The sequence below is a fragment of the Microtus pennsylvanicus genome, chromosome 2 (assembly GCF_037038515.1).
Source record: "Microtus pennsylvanicus isolate mMicPen1 chromosome 2, mMicPen1.hap1, whole genome shotgun sequence".
Classification (NCBI taxonomy): domain Eukaryota; kingdom Metazoa; phylum Chordata; class Mammalia; order Rodentia; family Cricetidae; genus Microtus; species Microtus pennsylvanicus.
This window is the reverse complement of record NC_134580.1, coordinates 71,217,986-71,231,590: the sequence shown is the minus strand read 5'-3', so window position 1 is coordinate 71,231,590 and position 13,605 is coordinate 71,217,986.

Below are 13,605 nucleotides of genomic sequence, written 5' to 3'. Positions count from 1 at the left end.
TGTAATTAGCCAGTAAGAAGCTAGAGCTAATGGGCCAGGCAGTGTTTAAATGAATACAATTTGTGTGTTGTTATTTCGGGGCATAAGCTAGCCAGGCAGCGGGGAGCCAGGCTGTGGGAAGAGGCCTGCAGCTCCTACTACATAGGCTTGTCTGGAAAATGGGAAATATAACGCACACACTCCTTATTGGTTTCTAGTAGGGATTAACTGAGACCATGGAACAGAGACCTTCCCCAGCTCTGGGCTGACACATAGGTGTTCTGTGTAAGCACATCTCTTCTCCAGGCACAAAGTGGCACATTTGTGAGTTGGATGATGTAAGTTGCCTCAACTTCCAGAAACATCATGTAGGGTCCAGCTTCCCCTCAGGACGGTGGCATTCAGGTCAATTCTAGCTCAGGGCTTCTGAGCCCAGTTTCAGAAGTGCACGGTGTCTTTAGCAGAAGAGATGTAACTCCCTCCTCTATGTGCAACCAAGGTCAACAGCAATGCGCTGTATGTTTTGAGAGTCTCCTGGACAGCCCTGGGCAACAGCTCTAAAGAGGGCTTTTCCTGTCTGGTGTTGGCATTTTTGTTAGGTGATCTTTAGCTTTTGGGGGGAATCCTGTCAGCCAGATGAGGAAAGCTTATTAAAACCATATATATGTATTTACACATAGATGTGTGTGTGTGTGTGTGTGTGTGTGTTATAATCGTGTGTATTATAGTCTCTTTTAGGTAAATAGTTAATAGCATGATTCCTTGTGGCCTTTTCTGAGGTCTGTATTGTTCTTTTACTCCCCCCCCCCACCTTCTTCAGTATTTACCTCCCTTCCTCTCCCTAGAGAACCCCCCTTTCCCATTTCCCCTATCAGACCACCCACACCCTGCTAGTCCCTCTCTATTGCTCCCAGCCCCCTATCCTGGAAATGGCCCCCTTTTTCTTTCCTGGTTTCTGCAGTTACTCCAGGCTATATGCATACATCTGAAGCTTTAGAGCCAGGAGCCTCCAGGGAGAGAGAGAATTTGACATTTATCTGTCTTTCTGGGTCTGGGTTATCTCACTCAATATGATCTTTTTTACTTCTATCTAGTTTCCTGCTTTTTTTTTTAATAGCTACCGAATATCCCAGTGAGTCCAGGGATCTGCCAGACTCCACCCTGTCAGCACTGGGATTGCAAACATGTAGCACCATGCTTGGTTTTTGGTTTTGGTTTGTTTTTTTTTTTTGCTAGGTATTGAACTCAGGTCTTCAGACTTGCCTGCACTGTAAGCGTGTTGCCAATTGAGCCTGCCCTCCCTTCAGCCTCCGCAGGACTCCTCGGACTCTTCTTTATCATCTGTAGACAGCATCAGGAAGGTGGGATTAGGACCACGTATGAGATTGAAGCGTAGCTTGGCCATGTGCTAGTGCTGTCAACCTGGGAAAATTATTCTCCCTCTTTGAGCCTCATCTGTGAAATGGCTGTGACTGGGGCACAAGTCTCCTGTTGCTTCACGTGGTCCAAGCCACCTGGTCAGGCATCAGACATGTGCCATGTGCAAATGCTACTGCAGTGTGTCTTCTGTGTTACCCATGACGATGAAAACCATCTCCCAGGCAACCCTCGGAAGCAGGTACCGCTTCCTGCTTACAGATATGGGAGCTGAGGCACAAGATCACACAGCTGGGAAGTGTCAGAGCTGGAATTCCGAGCCAGAGTTTGACCTCAGAGCTCACAGTCTGAAAAGCAAACATCCGCTTATTGTGGTTGCTAACAAGGTTTAACAAGGTGTCTGTTGATACGCCAGTATGAGATGCTGTGACCAAACAGGAAGTGGTATCTGTGTCCCTCCGCCTCTAATGTGGGTTCTGGTGTGACTCAGTTTCACCCCTGCACCCCTGTAGGAGGGGACAGCTCTAGCTCCTTGGGCCTAGCGCAGGACCTGCCGAAGGACTGGTGCGATGGGCTGAGGCAGCCAAAGACGCAGCCTACAGGAGAGGGAGGAGGAAGACATGGGAAGAAGCAGCGCCGTTTTCATACTGGGTCCTCCTGAGCGGCTATAGGTACCTGAACCAGGGCTGGTAGCTCCGTGGCAAAGCACTTGCCTAGCATAGGTTCAACCTCCAGCACCACAGAAAGTAAAAATTAAATGAAATTAAAAGTTAATCTTTTGATTTTTACTCTTTTAATCAAAATTAAAAGAAGCGTGAGCAGGAAGGTCTATGGAATCATGTGACAAAATTAGCCATTACACAGATGAAACCAGGATCACCTAGGGGCTGAGCGAAAAACTGAGCCATGTGGGCCAGGATGCCTGTGAGGATACATTCATCACTGAATGTCACTGTGTCCCCAGGGCTCCATAGAGCCTTTCTATCCTCAGGGAATCAGCAAGAGGGCTGACTTTTGGTGCCTCAGTGCCTCATGGGTTTTCTCAGACTTCATGTATGCATTCCCCATTGATGAGATTAACAGCCTCCTCCTCCCTTGCCTTGTTCTCTGGCTTTCTGAGGTCTAGAGCAGTCTCAGCCTCCTCCCACGCATGGCAAGGTGGAGGAGGCTCCCACCATAGTTTAGTGAATTCTGAAGCGCAGCCCCATCTAGATAACCCTGCAGCGCAGTAAGAGTTGGAGGCCATTAGAACCACAAACTTGCCACCCTAGGAGGACTCAGAAGTCTCATAAGGTTGATGAAGCAAGGGGTGAGATACAGCTTTGAAAATAAGTCTACTTCCAACTCTTAAATGACAAACCGATGACTTTATTCTAGCTCTCAGGAGGCATAGCACTATACCTTTAATGTTCCATTCAGAAGCTCAGCTTGCTAAAACTGAATCATCTGGGAGCCAAGGGGTCAGTCGCATCACCGGCCCTCAGCCTTCTCCTCTCTCCTTCCTGAACAAAAGTTCCATCTCCCCAGGTGGGGGCTAAGAAGATGACTCAGGCAGCAAATTGTTTGCTGCAGAAGCATGAAGACCCAAGTTCAGACACCTGACACACACACACCCCCACAAAGCCAGATATGGCGGTGCGTGAGCATGCACGCACATCATACCATACAAAATCTGAACCTACTCTAAGAATCTCTTATGGCAAAGAAACTGAATGAGGGGCAGATGGGAGACTAACCGTCTTCAAACCATCCATCCACCAGCGTCCACTGGACACAGTGTTCGCGAGCCTTCCTCTTGGTTGATGAAGACACAGGACGGAAACCCCTAAGATAAAGTAGGCATGCATTCCAAACCAGCTCGGGTTTCAGACTTATGTTAGGCTAGCAAAGTTTTCTGGACACCTTTCAGGTCTGAACGAGTCACATGAGAGGGAGAAGCAATCCCTTCCTGAATGTTCTCTTCAGAGCTGTTTTCACTTTGATCCACTATATTCTCCAGTGACTCTTAGGTTTTGCGTCCCAGGAGCCCAGCACTGTAAGATGGGATCTGCTTGGCTAGGCAGTCACAGCCAGGCACAGCTAGCTGTGCTCTCCAAACTCCAGGTTCCTGGCCTGGACTCTCTGAGGAGTTGTCTGTTCTAGAAAATAGCAGAATAAAATGGAAAAGTGGGACAGGGACAAGATGCATGGACAACTGGACGAGGTTTTGCAGATGTGAGAGCCAGCCATGAGGAGTTTGCACTGCTTTTAAAGAAGAATTTATAAACACCTCCCTGGAAGTCACCTTCACCCTGAGTCCAGGAGGGTGACTCAAGTGAGGCAGCTGCGTGATGGAAAAGCTGGGACAGAAAAGTCCAAATAAGTTCAGATATGGAGCTGAGCAGTTGCACCCAGAGCCTGCAACCTGGAGCGCTTCCAGCACGTCCTTGTTTTGAAAAGGGCCCCGCAATGAAGCAGAACCCAAGAGTTCCAAACCCTGGTCTCTTCTCACCCCACTGGGATTTTCCTTCCTGAGTGTCTCCCAGATCTGTTCATGTCACCGACCCCTCCAATGGCTCCTCGCCTCTCACCAGGATATCTGCTTGCCTGGCACACTCTCCTGGCCTTCACCTCCCAGCCCCCACCCATTTAGGCCAGATCCATCCCTGGCTGGCCTGACACCTACCACAGTTGGCAGAGGAGAGTTATCGACCAGCTTATGGAAGTGGTGACTGCTTCCTCCACTTCACAGCACTCTTGGGTGAAGGGCCTGAATCTGCTTTTCCTCATCTTTCTGTGCCCTGTGCTTAGCAAACAGTGAGGAAGGAGCTTTTCCTGTACCAGCTGAGCCATCTGGGTGGCCCAAAGAAGGGAGTTCTACAAATAAAAAGGAAAAGTAATGTTTGCACACATGAAATCTGGTTTTCTCCAACAAACAACAGAATGATGAAGAACACTTCATGAGGTGAGGACAGGATTCCTTGGTAAGGGTATGAAGATGAAGGAAGTGCAGATTTTATTTGGTCTTCTGTGGAAACATAAGTACTGCCAACCTAGGGTCCTGGGGACTGATAGCAAGTACACAGTGAATATTGGCACAAATACAGTCAGCAGTCATGTTTGAGGTTCCACATTCATGGACTCCACGTCTGTGAATTCAGGATTGAAAAGCCTTGAAGGGAATAATGGTGTTTCCTCAATATACACAGACTATTTTTGCTTGTCATCCCGGGACAGCAGAGCACGGTGACTGTTTATACAACACTTATATCTCATTATGGATCATAAACAATTCAGAGGGGATCGAAAACACACAGGATGCTGCCATGGGCCAGCTTATGTAAGGGGCATGAGCATCTGCCAATTTGGGGTTGTAGCGAAGGGGCCTGAAGTTAGTCCCCATGGGGCACTGAGAGACTACTGCACTCTGCTTGAGTAATATTGTGGAGGAGAGGACATCAGCCATGTGATACCTGGAGAAGATATAGAAGAAAAGATGGAGCCCTCTCTTCCAGCCTTTTCTCTGTGCTACTGTGGTCCTGCTGTGATCCTATGGCCGCCCTTAAGGAGGTGATGACCCAGAAGCTCTCTGTTGGCTCTTGCCGGAAAGGTTCTTGCTTATTCCCTTTGTACTCAGCCTTCTTTAAAGATCAGGATGACCTGCACATGAAGAAGCCTCTCTTCTTCCTCCTTCATCTTCCTTATGGAAGTGGGGATCTAACCCAGGGCCTCACACATGCTAGACAAGGGTTCTGTTGCTGGACTATGCTCACAATCCTTTTGATTTTACTATTCTGAGATAGTATCTTGCTGAGTTTTCCAGGCTCTAACTTGTGAATCTTCTGATTTTCCTCCATACCTGGCCTATTCTTTATGGGGGCATAAATTTGATCAACTGTTTCCAAAGAAAATTTAACAATATCTACCAAAACTATAAAGACAGTGCTGGGGAGATTGCTCACTTGATAAATCAAAGACCTGAGTCTGATCACTGAAACTCACATGAAAAAAAACAAAGCCAGTTTGGTGGCTCATGCTTTTAGTGCCAGTGCTGGGAGGTAGAGACAGAATTCTAGGGCTTGCTGGCCCGCCAGTCTAGTCTACTTGGAAAATTCCAGGCTAATGAGAGACAGTCTCAAACAAACAAAAATGAACCTACTTTGTATGCCAATTTACAAAACAGCAATAGGCATGCAAGTTTTAAAAACTATAAGTGGACAATGCTTGAGGCATGACAACTGAGGTTTTGCTCAGACCTCCACGCACTGTGTACACACATGCACACTTTCCTAAATACATGTATGGCCTCTTCCCACTTCTTCCTACATATATACAGTATAAAGACACACATCCTTGATGTGGCAATTTATCTTGTAGTTATTTCTGTACTGGGTGCACTTACAGTAGTGTGGAGGCATGAATGCATAAAGATGTCCCCTGTGGTATTATTTACACTAACACAGAATGATTGGAAGTCTGACCATCAGGAAATGGTCCAACCCACTGAGAACTGACTGCATGGTGTCTATCTGCAGATCATGATCTCTGGAGTTTTTTCCTGACTTGAGAACATTCCTGCTTTGTGTCCCTTTCTGATTCATCTTCCAAATACGCATTTTTATCTGGCCCTCAGCACCAGCAGTGGAGCAGCCCCAGGCAGCACGGCACATATCTGGGAATACTTACAAAGTAGGCGCTTGGGATGCATATTACAAGGTCTGGCGCAGGGTAGTTACTTAATAAATGATCCTTGACCATTGAAAGAGGAAATGTTGTGGAATAATCTTTCTGTACACTGTGAAGATGTGCCTTTGCCAAGGTGCTTTCTGATTGGTTTAATAAAGAGCTGAATGGCCAATAGTTATACAGGAAGAGGTTAGGTGGGACTTCCTGGCAGAGAGAAAAGAAGGGGAGATGAATCTAAGTGCAGGGGTTGCCAGAGGAGCTGGAGAGGAAGTAGGACATGCAAAAGGAGAGGTAATAGCCACAAGCCATGTGGTAGCATGAAGATTAATAGACATGAGTTAATTTAAGTTATCAGAGCTAATTAGAAACAAGTCTAAGCTAAGCTTATATAGTTTATAGTTAACAATAAGTCTCTTGTCATGATTTGGGATTGGTGGTACAGAGAAAGACTACTACAAGGAAGAGGTAGAATCTCAATGTGTCCATCAGGAAGAAGTCTGAAATACACAACTACAAGCAAAGTTCAGATCACTGAGAACATTGTTATTACCCAGGGTCAGTCAGACAGGAATAACTGAACATGCTTATCTGTGTGCGAGGAATGTGAACAAAATGTGAGTGTCTGTGGTGGTTTGAAAGAAAATGGCCCCCAAAGGGAGAGGCACTCTTAGGAGATGTGGCGTCATTGTGGGAGTGGGCTTTGAGGTCTCCTATGCTCAAACTACACCCAGTGACACAGACCACTTCCTTTTGCCTGCAGGTCAAGATATAGGACTCTTAGCTCCTTCTCTAGCGTCATGTCTGCCTGCATGTTGCCATGCTTCTTACCATGATGACAAGGGATTAACCTTCTGAATGATGAGCTAACCTCAGTTAAGTGTTTTTCTTTATAAGAGTTGCAGTCATCATGGTGTCTCTAAACAGCAATAGAACCCTGACTAAGACAATGTCTAAACATATATCTCTATGAGTGGGAAGGAATACGGAAAGTTCTTTATGTCGTAGGCTTCTGAACTGTTCCAACTGGTTCTTTTTTAAAAAAATTATTTATTGATTAATTATTATTATTATTTTTGGTTTTTCGAGACAGGGTTTCTCTGTGGCTTTGGAGCCTGTCCTGGAACTAGCTCTGTAGACCAGGCTGGCCTCAAACTCACAGAGATCTACCTGCCTCTGCCTCCCGAATGCTGGGATTAAAGGCGTGCGCCACCATCGCCCGGCTTTATAAATAAATATTTATTTATTTATTATGTATACAATATTCTGTCTTGTGTGTCTGCCTGCAGGCCAAAAGAGGACATCAGATCTCATTTCAGATGGTCGTGAGCCACCATGTGGTTGCTGGGAATTGAACTCAGGACCTTTGGAAGAGCAGGCAATGCTCTTTAACGGCTGAGCCATCTCTCCAGCCCCTCCAACTGGTTCGTTAGATCCCTCCCCACCACAAGCCCAATTTAACGAAAGAACAGAAAGGTCACTGAGCCTGAAGGTTCAGAACTACAGCCGCAGCACCCAAGAGGCACCCCAGAGGCAGCCTGCTCGGCCTAGCCTGTATAGTGGGACCCTGTTCCAAACGAATCAAAACAAATAAGCAAGTTTTAAAAAACCAACCAATACAAGTCAGGGCTGCCTGGTCTGCTCTGGCTGCAGCAGGATGCCCAAGTGAGAACCGGTGTTTGCAATCATGTGGATCATTCTTCTTGGAAACAAACTGTGGGTTTTCGTGCCTGCAGACACCCCTCCCGCCCTATAGACCGCTGCTGGTTCTGAACCTGAGCCAGTCTCTCAGGCACCATTTTTTCTGCTGGGCCAAGCAGGGTTTGAAGAAACACAGTCCTTTCCTATGGGAGACGGAGCTGAAGAATGTTTCTTTGGTTCTGAGGCCCTGGCTGCAGGAGCGAGGGGAGGGGGAAGCATGGTATTTGATAGCTACTACAGTGAAATGGGACATCCCAAACCAGCTTCTAGAACAGCTTAGAGGTGGGTCCAGCTCTGCTCTCTCAGGTTTATGTTCAGCCATGGCCAGGCCTGTACTTGAAATGATTGGGCTGGAACAGAGCCATGTCTGGGCCCACTCTAACTCATGGGCAGGCCTGAATTATTTCCCAGTTTTCAGCTAGAGACCCCAGTCCTTCAGCACATGAGTCACAGGCACACAGGTGGTGGTTTCCCTTAGAGCCGCCAGCTGAGAGAGAAGGAAGTTCTATAGCCTCTTATCTCAAGCTTGGACTGAGAAACAAATCCTCCCTCTAGCAGGCCAGACTGTTCCCCACGTTGCCATGGCATTCCCCATACACTTCTTAGAGTCCACAAACACCATCCCAACACTCACGTCTGTGTGCATGATAAAAAGCAGATCTGAAACTTGCAGGGAAATGAGACCCCCAAGCAATCATCTTATCTTCTGCCCATTGCTGAATAGGGGCAGGGCACAAGGATGTTGTTTTCTGGAGTGGAAAAAACCAGGTTTCTGGGTGGTGGCTGCTGCAGTACGGCTGTTTGCCTTAGTCACCAGGGTCAGGCCAGGGATGCCGCTGGCTTCTAACCAAGGGTCCCTTTGGGAGCTGCTGTTTCTGTACTGGCAGAGCTGGGGCAGTGAGGTGAGGCACCAGAACTGGAAAGGATCCCAAGTCCCCTCTGAGATACTCTCTTCTGAGTCATTTTGGGGGAGAAATTGGACCTGTGTAACTCAATCACTCAGAATGGTTGGTTTAATAGACTCTGAAAAAGATAAGATCGATTTAGATTGGAGGCCATCTGGGACTAGCTCCCCGCAGAAAGTGGGTGGTCCTCACAGACTGAAGGGCAGCGGAGTCAGTTGGGAAGCACTTTTCCAAACCCAAATTCCAGCACCCTGTGGCTGGGGACTTTCCCAGAGATCAAGTAGTCGTGGCTGGGTCTCTATCCATTTGGGGGAAAGCAGGGCTGAAAACCAAGGTCAAGGGTGGTTGATAGCAAGAGATCTTGAAGAGAATCAGCACTGTGTGGGGCAGGCCCATCCCCATGCCTCAGTTTACCCACTTACCAAATAGACTCACTCTTTTGGAGACCTTTCTGACTCTGGAAGTCGGATTTATTTCTGAGTTTCTGCCTCAACTCCTGCCACCTGGAGGTTGGCCAACGAACAAATATTTATAGAGCCCTTGGCTTCTTGACAGGTGAAGCAGGAGAGAAAGGGTCATTTCCAGGCTAGCCCCTGCCCTCCTGGAGCTTGTCTAGAATATCTAGATGTACACAGGCAACTGTACAGATGTGATCACCAGTGTCACCAGGAGCCACTCACTTCTGGGGATCCAGAGAGCTAGGGCACAGCTTGCAACCTCTGTGGGACTCACAGAGCAGGGTACTCATGTGAAGAGTCAGCGCTCACACGGGCAGTGTGCAGGGCGTGCACTGCACAACTCCAGGGGGGGGGCACCACTCACATGGAGATGGGCGGTGGCAACTGATACAGCACTCCATGCCTCAGTTTCCTCCTTGAATCATGAACATTCCTGTCTCAATGCGTGGGGCAAAGGATAGAAGCAGACACGTAGACCATTTAGTTCCCGGCTGGGTTAATGATGTGTGTTGTGATAGCTGGCCTCAGGAGATGGATGGAAGAGGTGGATGAAGAGTTCCTGGAAGATTCTGGGTTCTAGGACAGAACGTCTGTGGATGAGTTTGGTATTAGCCGCTACCAGATTGTAACGATTTCCCCATAAACTGTGATGAGATGGCGCTGGCACAGCAGCTCTGTCTGCTGGGAGAGCCGTTTTAGGAAGTGTTTTGAAACACTGAAGCAAGGACACCAGGGAACCACAGTTTCTTCCTCATACTGCAGGGATCTTGGGCCACTCTCTATATTTGCTGTGTCTGATACCCTGTACTCCCTGCCCCATGCCCCACTAGGGAAGGAACTTTGTGGTGGCTGAGTCCCTTGGTTTCTTAATCTGGGAGGTCAAAGATGCAGGTGCTTGAGAGAGGTTTGGTTTTTCAGAGACCAGTATGACCCCAGGCAGGAGCCTCAGGCAGGAGCCTCAGGCGGGAAACTCAGTCAGGTTGGATGGATTAGGACCTGGGGGATATGGCCATTCTTAAGCCTGTGTGTCCTCTATCTGTGCCAACACTGAGCTGAATAGCAGAGGCCTCTACTCACTGCAGGGCTGATGTGGGAGGCCTTAGCCTGAGCCCGACTGCAGCTGACATTCAAGGCTTGAATTCAGCCTGTGTTCTACTACCTCTTCCCTTGAAATGTACAGTCAGAAGCTGAGGTTCCTGTGCCTTGGACCTGGACCCAGCACCCTTGGGATTAATATTAGAGCAGTTTCCAGGCTCAGCACCAAGGAAAAATCATTTCTCATTAAAACTGTAAAACTATAAAATATAAAGTTCACCCTCTGTCTCTGCCATACCTGGTGCAGGCTTTGCAGGGTAATAAAGCAACTTGTTTTTCTTCCAAAAAAAAAAAAAACTCCAAAACTATCTGTTCAGCTGGTGTACGTGCCTGTAACCCCAGCAGCTGAGGGGCTAGACATTCAGGCCGGGTCAGTCGGGCACATAAACGAAGTCTTCTGTAGGTAGTGCCTTTCATTTAGCATAATAACTTCAGTATTTATGTGCTGTGCTCTGTCAGTACTTTATTCTCGTTTTATTGTTGAGTAATACTCCACTGGAAAGATACACCACAGCTCACTGTTCCCTAGCTAGTGGACTGGCTTGTTTCTACTTTGGGTCTGTTACAAGCAGCGTTATGAACACTTGTGTGTAAGTTTTGGTGCATGTTTGTTTTACTTTCTCTTGGGTGTAGATCTAGGAGTGGAGCTCCTGGGTAAGAATGTAAATCTGCATTTAGCTCCTCGAAGTCTGCCAAGCTGTTTTCCAATGTGGCGACACCATTTTACCACAGAGCCAGCAGTGCATGATGGCTCCTGTTCCTGCCAATGTCTTGACTCTGTGTGTGTGTGTGTGTGTGTGTGTGTGTGTGTGTGTGTGTGTGGTAACTCCCAGCAAAGAGGGACCACATGACCAGACCACACCTGCCTGCAGAGAGTGTGGAAGTGGCTGAGAAAGGCTGACAAGAGGTGAGGGGAGAGCAAACGGACCAGACAGCACCATTGGCCCCCACTATAGGCTCTTCTCCTTTGTTTCCCTCCTCCCTCCCTCCCTCCCTCCCTCCCTCCCTCCCTCCCTCCCTCCCTCCCTCCTTCCCTCCTTCCCTCTCTCCTTCCTTCCTTACTTCTTTCCTTTCTTTTCCTTTTAATGAAGCATGGGAGTCTACTATGTATCTCAATTGTGTTCAAACTTGAAATCCTCCTGCCTCAGCTTCTGGAGTAGCTGGGATTACAAACACAGGCTCCCAAGCCCAGCTTGTCTGTCATTTTCATTCTAGCTGTTCCAGTGAGTGAAATGACGTCTCTGGTGGTTCTGTGAGTTTTGTTTTGTTTTTTAATTTTAGAAACATCTATTTTATTTCCAAGGGTGGGATAAAGCAGGCATGCTGTGGCTCGCCTGCGGAGGTCAGAGGACAACTTGCTGGAGAGGGTCACTTTGTTCTTTCCACCATGTGGGAATCAAGGATCTCTACCCACTGAGCAATCTAAGTCACCCAGCTCCGAGCTCTTTGTATGTCCTGAGTGCTAGCTCTTCATCAGCTGAGTGGTTTGAAATCTCTTTCCTTCCCCTCTGAGGCTCCCTTTATCCCTTCTCAGCAGTGTCCTCTGAAGCACTGAAGTTGATGGCTGTAATAAAATGCAGTTTAGATGTCTTCTTAATTCTCATGATTTTGTCACGATGTCCAGAAAACCATTTTCAAACCAAACTGCTAAAGGCTGCCTATAACGGGTGCCCAGACTACACACTATTTCCTTATGTGTCCTGTGTCTTCAAGGGTGCAGAGGAGACCAGCGCTGGAGTCCATGGACACAGTAAAGTAGATGGTCTTCTTAAATACCCTGGATATTATCCTTGCATCAGGCTGAGGAAGGAGGAGTCCACCACTTGGCCAGGTAGCTTTCTGAACCGGGGTATCCCTTTTCTCCTGCTCTTGGGGGTCTTTTCACCTCAGTGTGGAAGCAGCTGCTGACTGTTTTTTGTCTCCAGGTTTCAGGCTGTAGATCACAGGCTCTACAGATCATGTAGAGCCTGTAAACTCTGTCATGAGAGCCCCCTTCACAAATGTACACCAACCAAGCTGGTTCTGTTACTATGTAGCGGGACAATAGATTTCTAATTGTATCCCATTGTGGTCAGAGAGCAATACTTTATATAATCTCGGTTCTTTTAAACCTACTGAGACCTGTGCTCCATCCATATGTGCTTGAGAAAATGTCTATTGTGAGCTAGAGAGATGCCTAGGTGGCTGAGAACATTTTGTTCTTTCAGAGCTCCCGAGTTTGGTCCATGCACCCACCTTAGGCAGTTCCCGGCAGCCTGTAATTCTGGCTCCAGAGGATGCAAGGCCCTCTTCTGGTCCCTGCGTACACACACACCTGCACACAAATAAACATCTTCTTTAGAAGAATGTGTTGTTCTGCCGCTGTTGAGTGGAGCATTCCATCAATGCCTGCTAGAGCTAGCTGGCTTCTGATTTGCTAGTGTTCTGCCCCAGTGCTGCTGGCCTGGCTCAGAGATCTACCCCTTAGTAAAAGTCTACAGCTATTACAGCTGAGGTATCTATTTCTTTCTTTGTTTCTGATTACTGTCATTTAAAACTGCTTCTTGCTAATTTTTTAACATGCTAATCCCAGGGCCTTTGCCCTTGCTGGTCTAACAGCCTCTCATGCCCTCTTGTCTGTGTTCTTTTGTCTGTGTAATATGTTCCTATGTGTTTTTTATGTATGTTGTCTGCTTGTGTGTGCTGTATAGGACGCTAGCAGATACCCTAGGGTATCATTTAGGTACTCTCCACCTAGTTGTTTTTTGTTCTCTGTTTGTTTTTGGTTTGGTTTTTCAAGACAGGGTTTCTCTGTGTAACAGCCCTAGCTGTCCTAGAACTAGCTCCGTAGACCAGGCTGGTCTTGAACTCACAGAGATCTGCTTGCCTCTGTATCCTGAGTGCTGGGACTAAAGGTGAGCGCCACCACTGCCTAACTTCCATCAAGTTTTTAAAGTATTATTATTATTATTATTTCACATACCTCTAATCCTATCAGCCAGGAGACAAAAACAGGCAAATTTCTATGAGTTCAAGGCTAACCTGGTCTACATACCAAATTCCAAGCCAGCCATGGTTATAGAGTATGATCCTATTTATTTATATTTATTATGTGCATGCGTACACATGCCTGTGCAATGACACATATGTGGTCAGAGGACAGCTCATTTGGTGTGGGAGCTGGTTGTCTCCTTCTACCATGGGGATTCAAGAGATCAAACTCAAGACATCGGGTTTGGTGGCAAAGTAACTTTACCTGCTATGCCATCTTGCTTGCCCCTCCCCCTTTTATCCCTCTCTTACCAGCCAGAGCTTGCCAAGTAGTCTGGACAGCCTGACCAGTGAACCCCAGGGATCCATTTTTCTCTGCCTCCTTAGCACTGGGATTACAAATCCTTTACACCCTGCTTTTTTACATAGATTCTGGGGGACGGAACTTGGATCTTCAT